At 38.9% G+C, this 17,117-nt stretch overlaps 1 protein-coding gene across 1 annotated transcript in view; it reads left to right on the forward strand.

The window, feature by feature from the left end:
- tub (TUB bipartite transcription factor) overlaps positions 1-17,117 on the forward strand; it is a 35,204-nt gene that overhangs the window by 1,951 nt on the left and 16,136 nt on the right. The gene's annotated exons all lie outside the window — the stretch shown is intronic.

Below are 17,117 nucleotides of genomic sequence, written 5' to 3' on the forward strand. Positions count from 1 at the left end.
GTATGCAGCAGGAGACAGCCCTGTACATGCTGTCTCTGACTGTTTAATTGGTATTCCAAATGTGTTCTTGGACATCCCAAGAGACTGCAGCTCGAGGCGCTGATCTCTTGGAGCCCAAGACTTTTCACCGTACTGCAAACTGTGCACAGTATGCAAGCTCTTGTACACTGTGTGAAGATCAATAGCAATAAAGGAGTACTGTTTGTTTTTGCTGTGCAGTGGCAACAAGACCAATAACAGAATTTGCAAAGATAGAGCGCTGTGATTCCTTTCTGAGACCAACTGATTACACAATCACAGTGACTTGGGGTATTTATGAATTAATTGTGGTATAGTAGCCCATTTTGGTGTCAGAATACACCAAATATGAATTATAGATGTTAGTGTAATGCAGTGCTTCTCAATTATTTTCTGTTACGCCCCCCCCTAGCAAGAAGAAAACTATTCGCGCCCCCCCTCCCCACCGTGACTATCCTAACTTGTCTTGTAAGTCGTAAAATGTTGCACTGTCGCAAACGTGACAGAAGTAACAATGAGAGCGCCACTGCCCCCTGCTTTAGTAAACGCGCAATTACACTTTATTCTAGTACTGCCAAAAAAAAAGCCTGTTCCCCAGGGTCACACGCGCCCCCCCAGGAATAGCACTGCGCCCCCCAAGGGGGGCGCGCCCCACTATTTGAGAAGCACTGGTGTAATGACATTGGCAACAACGGCGGCATTCTTGGCACGTCTACTCTTTAAATGACTATTAGTCAGGATTACAACGGCTATGAGAAAATATAAAGCAAATTGCCGTACAGTCTTGAAATGAAGCTAATGCACCTGGGAAATTGTTCCGGCTGTTGCTAATCGTGATTTTCACGGCTCCCTTCAACAATCGACCAGCTCTTATAATCCTGGTGTTCTGTTTATTCCCTGTGGTATTCTCAGGTCTCTGTTAATCACAAGACAAGTCACTTTGTGTGTATTTGTTTTTGTGCATGTGTGTGTGTGTGTTCATTTACTTGCAATATTTGCGGAAGTGCTTGGTCAGTGTTTCAAAAGTACCAGAAAACTACTTGAGTAAAAGTACAAATATGTATCCTAATAGAAAGCCAACATATAGCTTCTAGGTATAAAAAGTACACTGCGTGTTTTAGATGTTTGGAGGACTCTCGAGGACCAGAATTTGACACCTCTGATATAGAATATTACTGAAAGCAAAACTACAACTAGGGCGTGACCCTTTTGCGAACAATACAGTAAAACGTGGAATTTAGTGAAATGGGACGGAGTGGCAATTCTGTAGATTCTAACGTATCATTGGGCAAACACAGGAAATTGAAATGTCTAGGAGCCCCCAAATGTCTCGTAAGAAAATTGCTAGTAACGCAATAACTTAGGGGTTAAGTCTTGCTTTGTGTGCTTTTAAAACAAACAAACAAACAAACAAACAAACAAACAAACAAACAAACAAACAAACAAACAAAATGCTTATTATATCATAATTATTTCAAGTGCTCCACCTAACTAACTTACAGCAGACTAGTCCATCTCACTGCACATGTGCAAACTGGATTCAGGAAAAGGTTAGCATTTAGTAAAACAAAGCTTGCGCATTGTGAGGAGAAGGCAAGAGGAAAACACATTTCATTAAAGCTACCAGAGATTTCAACCTTAAGATGAAGAGCCAGATGGGTAGAGGAGCATGTGTATGACAAATTACTATATATGTAGGCCTTGGAAATAAATTGTTTTGATAACATTCGTAATGACAAACTGACTGTCTGGAATAAGTAAAGATGACCTGCAGCAGAGTCAAGTGATGTTACTGTGGACGTGTATGTTTGTTTTCAGGCTTCTATGGTTTCAGGCATTGTAACTCATGGTGTATCTGCTAGTGCTTGGACATACAGTATGTGCAATCTCACAATGTTCTCGCACCCACTCGGCAAACACCGTAGCCTAGGGATGGAAACGCAAGGTGGGCTAACAAGATAATACACAGATTTTGGAAAGCTCTGCCTTGCATTTTTATGCTTTAATTCAAATGGTATTTTGTACTGTGGGGTGGAGGGTGGGATTATATTCTGTTTTAAACATTCAAAATGGTCCCACCCAGATGGTTATATCGCTCTTACGGAGTATTATAAAAATTTGAAGCCAAGTGGTCATAAGTCTATGGTCTGTTTTAAATAAATCTTGCAGTGCAGCCTAACTAGAAAATACTATGAATGAAATGTTGTGCAGTGGCCAAGGTTCTGCAACTAGATTTCAACAATGGCTGACCATCGGCCCTTAGTTTCCGATTAAAATATTGAACCACAGTTGAATGGTGGTGGACCATCCGTTAAATATGTGATGTTGCAAAGATCTTATCACATAAGCTTTCACACATAAAAATTTGTTTCTGGGTCAAAGCGAGATCTTGATTTTCCTTGATTATAGTAAAGTGTATTCTACTTAATTTTCTGTGTATGAACGAAAATGCGAGAAACAGCAACGTAATATAAAATAATAGAACCTAAAACACATCGTTTTGGAATATCAGAGGAATATACAGAAAAAATAGCAATTAGATTATCTTGATTTTCCTTGATTATAGTAAAGTGTATTCTACTTAATTTTCTGTGTATGAACGAAAATGCGAGAAACAGCAACGTAATATAAAATAATAGAACCTAAAACACATCGTTTTGGAATATCAGAGGAATATACAGAAAAAATAGCAATTAGATTATGCAAAGATTCAAACCCTGAACCTTCCAATTGTGAGGCAGCCGTACCACTTGTCCACCACGCATGGCTCATCGTAGTGCCCATCCGAATCACCGTTTATCAATGAATCAATTCATTCATCCATTCAGTCAATAGAAGAGCAAATTTCGATAGATGCTGTAGTGAGTCAGCTGCATGAAGACAATTGCTTTATTGGCGCGAGCCCTTAAGCGTGATAGATGCTGCAAGAGTAAACAACTTTCTGCTATCTTGACAGCAAGCCAGTATCCTTTCGTCAGTCAGTTCCAAGAAAAACATCTTTTTCATCATCTTTTTTTAATAATGAAGCTTTGTTCAGCTTTGGCACCACCATGACATCATGTCTTAAGGAGACATTTTAACAGTCAGGAGATGCCGCTTGTATGTAAATCAAAGTACTTAAGATTGATCCTTAGTAACTGTGCTCTTTCTCAGCTTGTTTTACACCCACATAATAACTTGGTCTTTGCTACATTTTTCTACTTCGCAGCATATGAGTAGCATATGTGTTTGAAGTCTCCACTTTGATACTGAAATGGACTAGGGCTGGTTATTGGGGTTATTTTTTGCATCAAAGTGGGCTTCTATAAAATGTCCCTTTGAGCAGCAGGTGTGCCTATCACTTCAGAGTTTACACACACATAAACCATAGTGACGGGGTGCTTTTAAAATATATATTTTAAAATAATTATGATGATTAATGATTCCAAGGGATTATCGCCCACTGATGTTATATTTGTCAATGAAAAGCACTAATTTGTGTGTCTGCGCCTCGATTAAATACGCAGAAATTGCTTGCGCCTTGAATTAGACCTGCTTTTCCTCAGTCTAAAATTAAGTCAACTTTTTGTAACCAAATTTGCAGATGCGCTGGTGGGCAAAGCAGAAAGGCCCAGAGACATCCCGAACTTGATGATGCGCCCTTTTTCACGCAAAAACGCAGATTACTTTCTATTTCCAAATTAGCTTCTGCACCAATAGAATCAGATGAGCGTAACAAACCAAACAACACTGGCATTTCAATTCATTTCATTGTCAGTCATGGTCAAGTCAAGAAAGTGGGGTGTTTCAAATATTTTGGTCATCTTGTTATTGTAACATCTCTCCAGAACATCTCTAACCCACTGTAATCTCACTAATACTGTTTTACTCTTCTTTCAATTAATTTAATTTTATTCGATGAGGTAAGATGTCTTGAATCATTTAATACCTTTTAATGATTCTTTTTTTTGCCTTTAGGGAGGATTTTGTCCTTCTGTCCTTGATTTGTATGTTAATACTCTTCACACTGACTATTCCTTTATTCAGCTCTCCTCCAGAGCTCTGCACCAGTACTGAATGTGAGATATGCCTCTGGAGCCGGTTGCTATGGTGAATGAGTGTGGCGTAAAACTGGGAGGTAGCACTACATGTTATTCAGAAATAAGATTGCGAGTCTGAAGAGTGTAATTATTACAAGCACGCTGTAAATGTAGGGACATTCGACAATCTCCCTTGCTTCTAAAATACAACCAGTCAGGATAGTGTGCTGCATGTTTAATGCCTTAAGATGTCATTTTTTCTCACTGGTCAAAATATTAGGGAGGTACAATACATCACCTATACAAAATGTCAATCAGCAATTCTGCATTAACGTAGAGGATTTTTTTTTTTTTTTTTTTTTGTAGTTTAGGTAAATAATTCAAGGATGTGTTTATTATTGTGCTTGAAGATGAGGTGTACTGCACCTTAATGCCATCTTAACATACTTTCACAGACTAATGTGTTCTTTAAAAGGCTGTGGTTGCGTTTAGAGTGAGGGACATAAGCTGGCAAACAGCGCCGCCGTGTGTCCATCCGTCAAATCTTTTTTTTTTTTTTTTTAACAGTTGAGCTCTCCACTGACTCAGTGTTTCCCAACCTTTTTTCATTCACGGCACACCTTATCATTGGAAAAAATCTCGAGGCACACCAGCAACAGAAATCTGTTCACCAACTTCTATATTGAAATTTTAAAGATGCTCTGCTGTTCTGACGGCAACTTAGTGGCGATCTCAGTTGAGGTGTCTCGACTTGACTGTGTATTTTATGTTGGGGAAAAATGTTGAACTGCATGCTCTGATTTCCATCGGATGACAAACACACCACAGGTCAAAGTGTCACTGTTAGTAAAAGCACACAGCAACACACATTTAAACAGAATATGTGCCGATGCAATACAATCAGGCCGACACAACATGAAATCTCAAAATTCTCCGATTTGCCACACATGCACGACCAGCAAGTGGCTGACCAGGCCTGCATGTAAAATGCATGCTACTGCAAGAATATAAACAGTTCAACGTTTTAATCATACAGATGGACAATGTGTTTTTTAGACACACACACACGCTAAAGCATAGTAGCCTACCGCTGAGATGTTTTCCCCCCCATCTACTAATTTGGACTCTCAGCTGTTGCCATGGTTACGGAAGCCAGTGTTTTTTTTCAGAGAATGCATGAGAGGGAGCTGAGTTGGGATGCAAGCAATGCACTCATTGGTGCCTCCATCTTTCTGCACGTCTTCTTGTGTTGAGATTTGAGGTGACAGCTTTTTTATCTGCAAGGGGTACATTTGAAAAATTTGACAGCGAACGGCCTGATTGATTTACTGCTGCTGTGCTGTGCATGAATTAGAACAGAACAATCACGAGGGTCCAATTAAAGCTACAGACCTTTTAGTGTTTATTACACATCGATTATTTATTCATTATTTATAATTCAATGAGAAAACTGCCTTGGGAGTGTGAGTACATTTTGAAAGGTAGCTGTGTTTTTAGTTGCACTAGTTTTCTAATCCTTCACCGCATAAAGAAAATTTACTGCGTAAGAATTGTTTGTACATTCTACAGTGCGACCACACTTGATGATGTGGAGGATTCTGTAACTGTGACTCATTCGCTGAATCACAGCGCCAGATATTATACTTAAAACAAACTGTCTGTTGCCCCTGGTTACAAATGATGTTCAAATGGGGGAAAAAAACCCTTTTTATTAGTAGTCTCTCGCTTCCTTTCTGTGGGACTTATTTTGTAATTTCCAACCATCTTTTAAAATGGATGATTATTATGTTGTTTACATACATCTGGTCTTTTTTCCCTTTAATTAAATCCCATGACAACTACATTTTTAATTATTACCTGAATTAAAACATCTAATTTGCATAAAATGGGTATTTTATATTTTTGAACAATGGAGCAATTTTATATTAGGCATTTAATAGCTCAGTACACTTCAATTTAGTAAATGAGTAATACAATTTAGATTTTCTTTCTTTTTTTAATTACAGACAACCGGTACAAAGATTAATCAATATCAAAGACACAAAGAGATCCTTGTACCAGATTTATCAGAAACCCAATTTCCATCTGTAGTCCATAACATAAAATAAGAAAAGATATAAAAACCCAACGCAAACTCATAACGGATACAAAAATCTAACTCGTGAAATATACAGAAATGTACAACTCAAATAAATAAAATTACAAAGTAAGTTTCACGGTTAGCTTACTTATAAACTTACTGCGAACACTTATAATATTGTAAAATAAAAGTGCCAATAAAACGATAACGAGACGACATGAGATACCCTTCTTTGCAAAAGATTTACATTTTAATTTATGAAGCCAAAGACCTAAATAAACATTTCATTTTGTAGACATTGTGCAGCAAAACTGATATTTTTAAAACTCAAATGAGTCTTTTGGACTTTTGACAAGAACTGATGTTAGTTTGAAACACAAAATGCTTGCAAGTGTGGTAACAAGGCCTGACTGTTATTGAATATGTGTCTGTCTCTGTCATACCTTCATATCTTTCGCTTTTGCAATTTGGACATTTATTTCTCGTCACAAATTAAGACCCTCAAAGCATCTACAATGCCACGACCTGTTGTGTCAATCAACAAATAGCAATACCCCAGTTTCATCATCTCATTTCAAAGCAGCTAACGTTACCTTGGAATAAAATTATCATCAACTCAAACCAGTTTTATTACATGTTTAAACATGCCGTTTGCACCGACTAATATTCAATCAGCACATGAAACTCCATAATCAAAAGTGATTCAATACAAGAGCTGTATCAAAAATGACCGTATGTAGTTGCCATAGCATACTATGAGCTAACAGGTCGGTTTCATTTCTTACCAAGTAAAATAGTCAGCAACTCATTAGAATGAGTGATACATTAGAGTGATACAATATGCTAAAATGTTAGGTGAGTACCTCCTTGATCAATCAAACACGCCATTTTTTAAATCAACTTTTATCACATTAGATAGGACAAGAGGACCTCATACTGTGGCCAGAATGTGTATGCAGTATAAATCCTATACTGATGAGGTCTTTCCTAATCTTGATGGGATTTTATTACTGTGGTGCTTTGAATTACAAGTGACCTGATATATGTTTATGATATATGTATAATATATATTTACAAGACATGAGCCATCATAAGGCTGATTTGTATGTTTTTTCATGTGAACTCAATTTGGGGTGAACTCACTTCAACCCAATTCACAACAAGCAGAAGTTTACAGATTAAAAATGAATACAGACAGGTATATATTCTTTATCCTACGCAAAGAATGACCAATTACTGAAATTTAATGAGGAGCTAAGACTGTCCCTATGTATCTAGTATATGTCTTTTTTTTCTCTTTTTTTTTATTTAAAGGAAAGGTCGACATGTAACATCAAAGTTTCATGGACTGGCCTGACTCAGTTCAAGAACTGTTTTACAGCAGGTTCCTATAACATTACATACATTTCAATACAATATATACAATATATATATATATATATATATATATATATATATATATATATATATATATATCTTATTGTTAATGGGTGCAAGTTTGATTTGTTATTAAGAAATATGTGTATAGCCGTTTAAATTGCATAATAGAGGTGGCGGATCTGATTTGAAGGGGTATCTTATTCCAGATTAAAATAGATGTGCGGATAAATGAGTTATGACCAAAATTGTTTTGGTATGCTGGGATTCGGATGAGGTCCTGTGTAACTGAGCGGGTGATGCGGGCCTGTCTTTCATTACGGCCTGGGATGAGTGAATTAACTATAGGTGGGAAAGAATTTATATGTAGTTGATGGAAGAGTTTTATTGCCATGAGAATTGTGTAATTCTGAAAGGTTAGTGCATTGGAGCGTGCAAGTGACTTGCAGTGATGGGTCCAGATTGATAGTCTGCCATGTATTTTGTATGCCCTATTGTATAGTCTGGCTATAGGATCCAGAGTTTCTTTTGTGGTTAGAGACCAAATGGGAAGACAGTATGATAGGTTAGACAGTATGATAGAATGTAGATAAATATTTGAGACATTATGGGTGAGATATGGCCTGATCTTGTTATAGACATACATTTTCTGTTTGAGCTTATTAGTGAGAGTGTTAACATGTTTTTTGTAGGTGAGGTGGGAGTCTAAGTGCACTCCAAGATATTTATATGTATTTGTGACTACTAGAGTTTGATCGGATAGAGTAATGGGGACAGTTATGGAGATGTTTTTCCTAGGTGAGTGGAAATACATTATTTCAGTTTTTTTTATATTGATCGTCAGATGGTTTACTTTTAGCCAGTCATGTAGGAGCTGGAGATCAGAAGTAAGTTTGGAGTTTATGGTTTCGATGTTCGGATCTGAGATGAAAATAACTGTGTCGTCAGCATATAATATGATTTGAGTTTGTTTGCATATGTTAGGCATGTCATTGATGTACATGATGAATAATAATGGGCCCAGTATGCTGCCCTGGGGGACACCCGTGGGAGATGGTAACGGAGTAGATGTGGCCTGACCAATATTAACAACCTGGATTCTATCCGCGAGGTATGATGAGAGTATAGTTAACGCTGAGGGGGAGAGATGAAAGGAAGCTAGTTTGTTATGGAGTATTTGGTGATTAACTGTGTCAAAGGCTTTACGGAAATCGACAAAGACTGCTCCTGTGATGTGACCTTTATTAAGAGAAGTGCGTATATATTCTGTGAGTAGTAGCTGTGCAGATAGTGTAGAACGAGCTGATCGGAAGCCAAATTGTGAGTTGTTGAGAAGGTTGTTTGTTTCAAGATGTTCTATAAGTTGTTTTGACAGGGTTTTTTCTAAAAGTTTTGATATAGGTGGGAGGATTGATATGGGACGGTAGTTGGATAGGGTTGTTCGGTCGTCTGATTTAAATATGGGGGTAATTTTTGCTTTTTTCCACGCAGTCGGAAATATGGAATGTCTTATGCAGAGATTGATTAAATGGAGGATTAGGGGTAGGAAGCTACTGGCATGGGTTTTGTAGAAGTCTGTGTTTAGTTCATATATGTCTTTGGCCTTTGAGTTATTGAGTGAGCTGAGAATACTGGATAACTCTGAGAGCGTAATCTCAGAAAAGGTTAGCTTGTCTGATGAGGGAGTTATAGGTGTGGGTGGAAACGGAGGATCAAAGTGTTCTGTTAGTTCTTTAATAGAGGTGATGAAGTAATTATTAAATGCATTTGCAATCTGTTCCTGATCAGTAGTGAGTGTATTTTGTAAAGATATTTGTATGTTGTTATTTGTATTTTCATAAATTTGCCCAGTGATGGATTTTAGTGTCTGCCAGAGGATTTTGGGGTTCGTGGCGGCCTGAGTGATTTGCTTCTGGAAGTAAGTGGTTTTAGCTTTACTTATCTCTAAGGTGCATTTATTTCTAAGATGTGTGAGAGCTATTTTATTTTCAATAGTTTTTATTGACCTATACAATTTCAGTGCAGTGGTTTTCTGTGCGATTATATTGAGAATATCTGAGTTTATCCATGGTAATTTATTCTGTCGTAGACTGAGTTTTCTGGTAGTAGTGTATTTTTTCCGTATGGCTTCTATAAGATTCTGGAAATCTGCTAAGATTTGTTCTGGGTCGGTGAGTGCTAGTTGATTGCTCCAATCAATATTCTTTATTTCGGTTTCATACTGTGGTAGCTTAGATCTTGGTATATTTGAAATAGTGCACTGTTGATGATTTTTCCGAGGTTTCGGGTTTTTCCTAACTGTGTATATGAGACAATGGTCTGATACAGCTACGTGGATGACTCCTGATATGCTATATTTTGCGGGTTGATTAGTGAAGATGAGATCAAGAATAGAGCTGCGAGTGTGACATATTCTAGTTGGTTCTTTTATCAGTTGGTGGAGTCCTAATTTTTCTGCCATGCTTTTTAGCGGTTTGGATGATTTGTCTTTGTAGTCTAGGTTCAAGTCACCAATTATGATATATTCCTTTGTTTTTATATTTTTTATAATGTTGGATAGATTTTTAATATAATCTGTGGGGTTTGAGTTTGGCGGCCTGTAACTGGCAATAACTGTGATTGCATGTTGGTTGGTAAAGCTGATGACCAGTTGCATTGTTTCAGTTTCTGTTGTGATTGGGGTTACTGTGTGTGCATATAGTTTGTATACTAGTAATAGAATACCACCACCAGGTTTATTTGGCCGGTCTCTTCTGTGTAGTTGATAATTGTCTATGGAGATAAACGAGTCTGGTGTGATTGGAGAAAGCCACGATTCTGTAATAATGAGAAGATGTGGTTTGCCTTGTTCAGTGAGTATTTTTATTTCATCAAGCTTTGATGTGATGCTTCTTGCATTGAGATGGCATATTTTAAAACCTTTAATATTGCTTAATTGGGATATGGTTTGAATTTGTTTTATGTGATACTTATTTTTCCGTTTTGTCATTTGTACGTTATTATGGGTGCTAGATTGGGTGCCGGCATCTATTTGACTGGAATAAGATTGCGTGTTGGGCTGGGAGCGAACTCCAGAGGCATGTAGTTTTGGGCTAGGGTTTAGTGGGATATTTATGAGGTTATTATGATTGGTTAATTGTGCCTGAGATCGATAGCTGGTGGTGGATACTCTAAAGGAAGTGTGGACATGAATTTTTTGCAGTGGAAAGGTAGTGTGTGATAGTGGTGTGGATTTTCCTTTGGTGAAGGTTGGGGGGGTGGAATAAAGGGGCCATGTGTGAGGACTAGCGTGTGGGGAGGCTGAGGGATCTTGGTTAGTCCGAGGTCTGAGGGGAGGTGAACTGTTGTTGTGAGGGAGAGAATGGATCGGACTATCCTCGCGTCACGACTCATGGAGCCAGTCCAGGGATTCCAGAGTGAGCTCCATGGAGAGGGAGAGTCTATTATACTGCCCCCAAGTGGCAAAGGCAGAAGGCACAATGTCCACTGCACAAGGCAAAATGTCCACTGAACGGAAACAAAAAATTGGCAAAACCTCTTTAAATTTGATGTAATTTTTATTGCTGTGTGTTTTAATTAAATACATGATTATAGAGTTCACCTTACAAAAATGTTTCTTTTGGGTGAGACACAATTTTATTCTTGTCAGTAACGAAAGATTATGTGAGTGTCACAAGGCACTACTGAACATTGATTTTCCTTGCTTATGCATTTGACATTCGATTTGGTTAGCTTTGCCTCACTGCGAATGTCAATGAATCAACATACTTTATCAAGCATTACGTATGCGATCCAATGCACATGTACAGAAACTTCTGAAACATGATAAGAAAATGCGTGAATCCACAAGGTTAAGACACTTGCTGATTACTCACGGACCGGTGAGGATGCTGCTGTCAGATAAGAGGGACACAACAGAATTGTTCTGTATTGAGGGAGTCAATCCGGATGCTTCAGTGGGACACTGGGACATTGAAACAATGTTTCATCCAGTCTGACATTTGCTAATCCAAATGATGTTTTATGGATGCTCTCAACTGGCTCCCAGCCGGGATTTAGGTTGATACACGGCACACCAGTGTGTGGTCTTTTGTCAAAGATCGATCTAATGCTGAAAAATACGTGTTTAAGAAACATCACCGCATCCCTCCACCATGTGTTGGTAGGATCAAAGTGTATATTTCCCGCATTAGCAGGAATCAATATATATGTGGGCACATTGGATTCGAATAATCCTGGACAAAAGCCAATATGCTCGGCCTTTTTATTCCCAGTGGATATAAAAAGTCTACGTAGCCCTGTTCAAATGCCCTGTTTTTGTAATCTAAGAAAATGAGACTTTTTTGAACATTAATGTGACTTAGATCCTCCGGCCTCATGTCCAATGAAAATAAATAAAAGGCCCAATGAATGATGCTGCCACCACCATGCCGCATGTCTTGGTGAGGATCAGTAGAACTAGTGGAAACTCAACTTTGGTTTTGTCAGACAGTAATACATTTTTCTCACATATGTTTGGGAGAATTCAAGTGTGTTTCTGCGAAACATACCTGGGCTTAAATGTTTTTCTTGGTTTCTTGCCACCCCACCTTATAGCCAAAAGCATTGGAAAAATACGAAACTCCAATTACAGCTCCTTCAATGTCACAGCCCACTTGATGCGATGTCTTCATGAATTTTGGAGTGACATCCAGTTATTGGTAATTTTACGGCTGTGCCATATTTTCTTCACTCTGCTGTGTTCCATATTATGTTTAATGCCTTGGTATTACCTTTATTTCCATCTAGTAACCGATACGTTTGAACAAGGAGTTTGGTCTAATTCTGCGGAAGCTGTTTGTGCTGGAAGATGTGACTATCAACATGTCAGTGAAGGTCTACCTGAACAGCTGAACCTGTGGTTACTCAGAGACCCTTAAAATAGTGACAGGTGTGTGCTGACATATATTTGACAGTTTATTGATTAACTCTGAACACAGACTCCCCTATTATAAGAGTGCGAGCACACTTGTGCAACCACACTTGCAGTTATTTTTTACTTTACCGCTCTCCCCTTTTCCGCAGTAGAATTGTACAGGTTACAATTGTGACAAAAAGTTTTGAAATCATTTTCTTGATATCATTTCTTAGGACCACAAAACACTGGCAATTGAACAGGGGTGTGTAGACTTTTTATACCCACTTACACACTTGCCTGTTTGTGTTTTGCACATTTATTTTGGATAAAGATGCCAGCATTTCTGTTGAAGGCCTCAAGTTAGCCTTATGTCTTACCAGCACTTATTGTAGGAATATCCCATTTTTAAGGTGCCCTTCAATGAGCTATGATAAATTAAATTGCAAGTGCCACACCACTGCTGGAGAATCACAGAGGTGGACATCTTTGTTAGATGCACAGCATCCATCATTTTGTATTTGTTGCCCGAGTTTTACTTGTTTCTCTCAGTGTACTTTGTCATTTTGCAGTTCAAGTATAGGACTCAAACAAACTTGGGTCTACTTGGCATTAAACATGTAAGAAGTGGTCCATCTTTTGCACAAAGTCAGGTGAAATAGGCTGCAGCTCACCTGCAGAGAACCAGAAGAGAACAACTTCCATGCAAAATGGATGAATGGAATACATACACTGTATTTTAATTTGTATAATTAAACAAGTGAGTATTTATAGAGCTTTTCAATTCATTATCTCAAGATGATGCCAAGAAGGCTTAATTAGCTCTCATTTGCTTATTGCCTACTAGTTCTCCAAGCCCGCCTCCACTCTGCTATGTAAGATGTGACATGTATTGGCAGTGGGACTGGAAGAATACACTTTACCTCCTGCTGTCACACAGCATTTCTGCTCTGAGTAGCTATCAAATACTGTGAAAGTATTTAATATTACTTTGATGATCCACAGATCAATCAAAGCTGTTTTGTTGTTAAAGCCTTTGTGTTGGATTTGCGGCCAGCAAAGATAACTCTTGTGTTCATTTGCAATCAGCAGGAAGGGGGAAAAAAATCATTGGTGTTGCAATGAACTATAAACTGTTTAGTAAAATCCAGCACACCATTTTTTCTTTTTTTTAACCTGTAGATAAAAACAGTAGAAAGTGTAGAAAGTGAAACTTTTGTTGTCTTGGATTTAGTAAATCTTCACACTTTCTCTTTTAATGTTAGAAGAACATCATACCCTTCTAATTTAGGATCATACTGGTGAGGCAGTGCAAGAGACAGATAGGTTGCAAGAGTGTGGAGATAAGCCTTTTAGTAGAGAATTAAATATATGTACAGAAGCAGTCACTCTCATTTGTGTAAATAATTAATTCCACAGTACTGGAGCCTCACTAGAGAATGTTTCAAAACCTCCCGACTTCTTTTTAGCTCCCCCAACAATAACATTAATTACCGGTTGGAAGTCAATAATCACTGGGTAATGTCCTTCTGATCTCTGCAGTGCTTATGTTCGCTGCAGCTAAATTTCAAGCCTGATTGAGGCAGGCGGACAAAAGCCAGGGATTGCGAGTGCATTAAGTGAATAGACCATATTTACAGCTACTGTAGGTCTGTTGTTCCTAATATTATAGTGCTTATGGGCACTAAATGAAAGAATTATGGACTGGACTAATATAATTGATCATAGCAGACATTATCGTTGTATCATTAGTAAGGCCAGTGAAACAAGTACTGTACTTTGAAAATGGTGTCGAGTGGCACGGAAGCAGGAAGAATATATTCTTATCATTACCAAAGTCCCTCATGACCAAATGCAGCCTTCAAAGTCAAACTTCAAAGTCTGCTCTCCAGCATCAAATATTCAGCGGGGTGCTTTTACTCAGGAGCGTTCCTGAGCTGAGTGGCTTGTTCCATTTAGCTCCACTTTCATCCCAGAAGCTCATACTCGATATGCAAAATCATCTCTCTCGGATTTGTTCATTTTAGGACACTTGTAGATCAGATAAGATATCTGCCTTCAAACATTGTAGATTCTGTTTGGGATAAAGGAGCTGTTTTTGTTTATTGACGTCTAAACGAGTGTCTTCTGATTGAAATTAGTATTTGATAGAAGTTCTTTTTTCTCCCCCCATTTTTCACTAAGTGTGGAGCTCCCACTCTGCAACCCCTAATCGATAGAAGTACAGTTTTGCTCAACAAAATGCACCACTCGTGACTTTTGAGACTGAAATTGTATGCCCGCTGCATGGCCATAGCTTTAGGTACACTTGCAGAACCAAAAGTGATATCAAAAGTAAAGGATTCCCCATAATGTTTGAGTTCATGACCCAAATTTGCTTCATCCATCAGACTCAAACAAAAGGGCAAATCTGACATTTCTATAACAATACTTTATTACAGTAGTCAAAAATTCCTTTGCCTTTGTTGAGCAATATATTACCACGCACGAGTTGAATCCTTAACTTTGAGAAAGGCTGCAAATGAATAACGAATGAAAATCCATTCATCCATTTTGTACTGCTTTTCTGCTTTTCATCAGTTACTCACAGGGCAGATAAAGCTAGGCAGTCATTCACACTCAATATTCAGCAGGAATGTGTGTGTAGATTCTCTCTCACTCAGGTCATTGGTTGGATTGAGGCAGGTGGACTCTTATAGTCTATTTTCCCCTTTTTAAAAACCCCCAAACATTGCTATTTATTTTGGGGGCTGCTAGAATGGATTCCAGTGATCCCTCGTTTATTACTAATAATTGGTTCCAATAGGTAGGTAGATAGGTGAAGATTTAAATACATTTTCTTGAATGTTATGAGCCCAGTCATGTGACCAGTGGAGAGACTTACAGTATGACCAGACTGCAAATTACTGATGTCACGGTCAAGTTTATCCAAAAATCCTTGTGGCCATGTGTGCCAAATCCGCTCATCTTCTTCCTTCACCTCTTTGACCTTGCGCTTAAAACACCAAATTCCAATCTGTTCATCCTCGAATCCAAGAGAATTTTGTGCAACAAATTAAAACACAAATGACAACAAATGCTAAAAATTGGATTTTGACTGTAGAATTGGTTGTTTGAAAGACATATACGTATGTATTTGCAAACAAAAATACTCTGACAACTGTGTATTTTTAAGCAATCATACCTTCCCCATGAAGCTGTGAGACTTGAGGTTTTTGACACGCCCTCCGCTCGAGTGTTCACATGATTATGTTCAATATCATCCCATTCATTCCAGAAAACGTTTTTTCCATTAATCATTGCAGAATCCACATACAACTCCAGTAATTGCATTTTGTAGTTAAATAATGAACTTTGAGATATTTTCCTGTCATTCAAGTTCACAACACATTGTTACTCTGGCTTGCATACATCAACATTATGTGTGGTTCTTTCTCAGGCAAGGCAAGTCAAAAGACTCTCCCTCCCAATTATTTGTATTGATTACCGATCATTTACCCCAGAACTGAGCAGGACCTCACACGTCCACGTGAGATATATGTGCCTATTGATGAGGCCGCCTTGAATCGACTCCTTGTGGAGCGGTTGTGCTCCCAAGGAAGCCGCCTGCGTTAACTGTCTATAGATGGACTTGGCACTTGGCCCAGGGACACAGTGAGTGATGTGTGACAGTGGGGGGCATCAGACGGAGGGCGGAAGCAGATGTGCGTGAGCTGTGGCCACTATCACTGGGCGCCTTTGTCTGGCTGCGGCGAGTGTGGAATTAAAGGCTGCTAACACTAGTTACCGCAGTCATATGCTAATGCCTCGTACTCTGGGAGCGCAATCAAATGATTCCAGAAAGCACATCTGAGTCGGCTGATTTGCATTCAGAGTGCAAATGAACAAAAGAGAATATGAAGGATGCTAGAAAAGACAGGGATTCTCCATAGTTTTTTTTTTTTTCTCCCACTGAACGCTTTGATACTGCTGTTGGTGATGCTGCACAAGAGAGATGGATCGGGAGGAGAGGGAGGAAGAAGGGTGGGGGGGGATTTAAAGGGCAAGAAACGGAGGGAGATTTAGATCCAGTCAAGAGCAGAGGCGGTGGATATGAGCAGAGAAGAGGAGAGGAATTGACTGCAAACACTCACGCACACACACACACATGCACAGGAGGACAAGAACACGGCTAATTTCATGTGCACATCGTACAACACTTGACGAGAGCGGCTGCCTGCGTAGATTGGTAGTCATCTGACATACCGCGGCGAGAAGACAGACGTACGAGCGAAGACCCGAGGGGATACAAGGAGCAGGGATGATCGGGCTATGTTGGTTCTCGCCGTTTGAATCCAGTCCCCAGACCACTTAGCCACTTTGCTGTGGTGCTGTTGCAGGCCGCCAGCCTCGCAGTCTGGGTGATTGAGACAAAATGAGCTCCAAGCACACCTCCGACTGGATTCCCTACAGGTACTGTAACTAAAGTAGGCTCAGGCTGCATCTTTTGGCCAGTGTGCAGTTGTGTGTGTGTGTGTGTGTGTGTGTGTGTGTGTGTGTGCATGTCTGTGATGTAAAGGTGTACCCTTGATTTGACAGAATGATCCAAATGAGTGTAATGATCTGCTTTGAGTCACTACAGTCGTGGTGGGACAAAAGATTCAAATAATCGACAGATTACTCGATTAAAATAATCGTTAGTTGCAGCGCTTCAGGACATCATTTTGGACATTAGCTGTAGTTGAAGTTA

The sequence above is a fragment of the Syngnathus typhle genome, linkage group LG4 (assembly GCF_033458585.1).
Source record: "Syngnathus typhle isolate RoL2023-S1 ecotype Sweden linkage group LG4, RoL_Styp_1.0, whole genome shotgun sequence".
Taxonomy (NCBI): Eukaryota; Metazoa; Chordata; class Actinopteri; order Syngnathiformes; family Syngnathidae; genus Syngnathus; species Syngnathus typhle.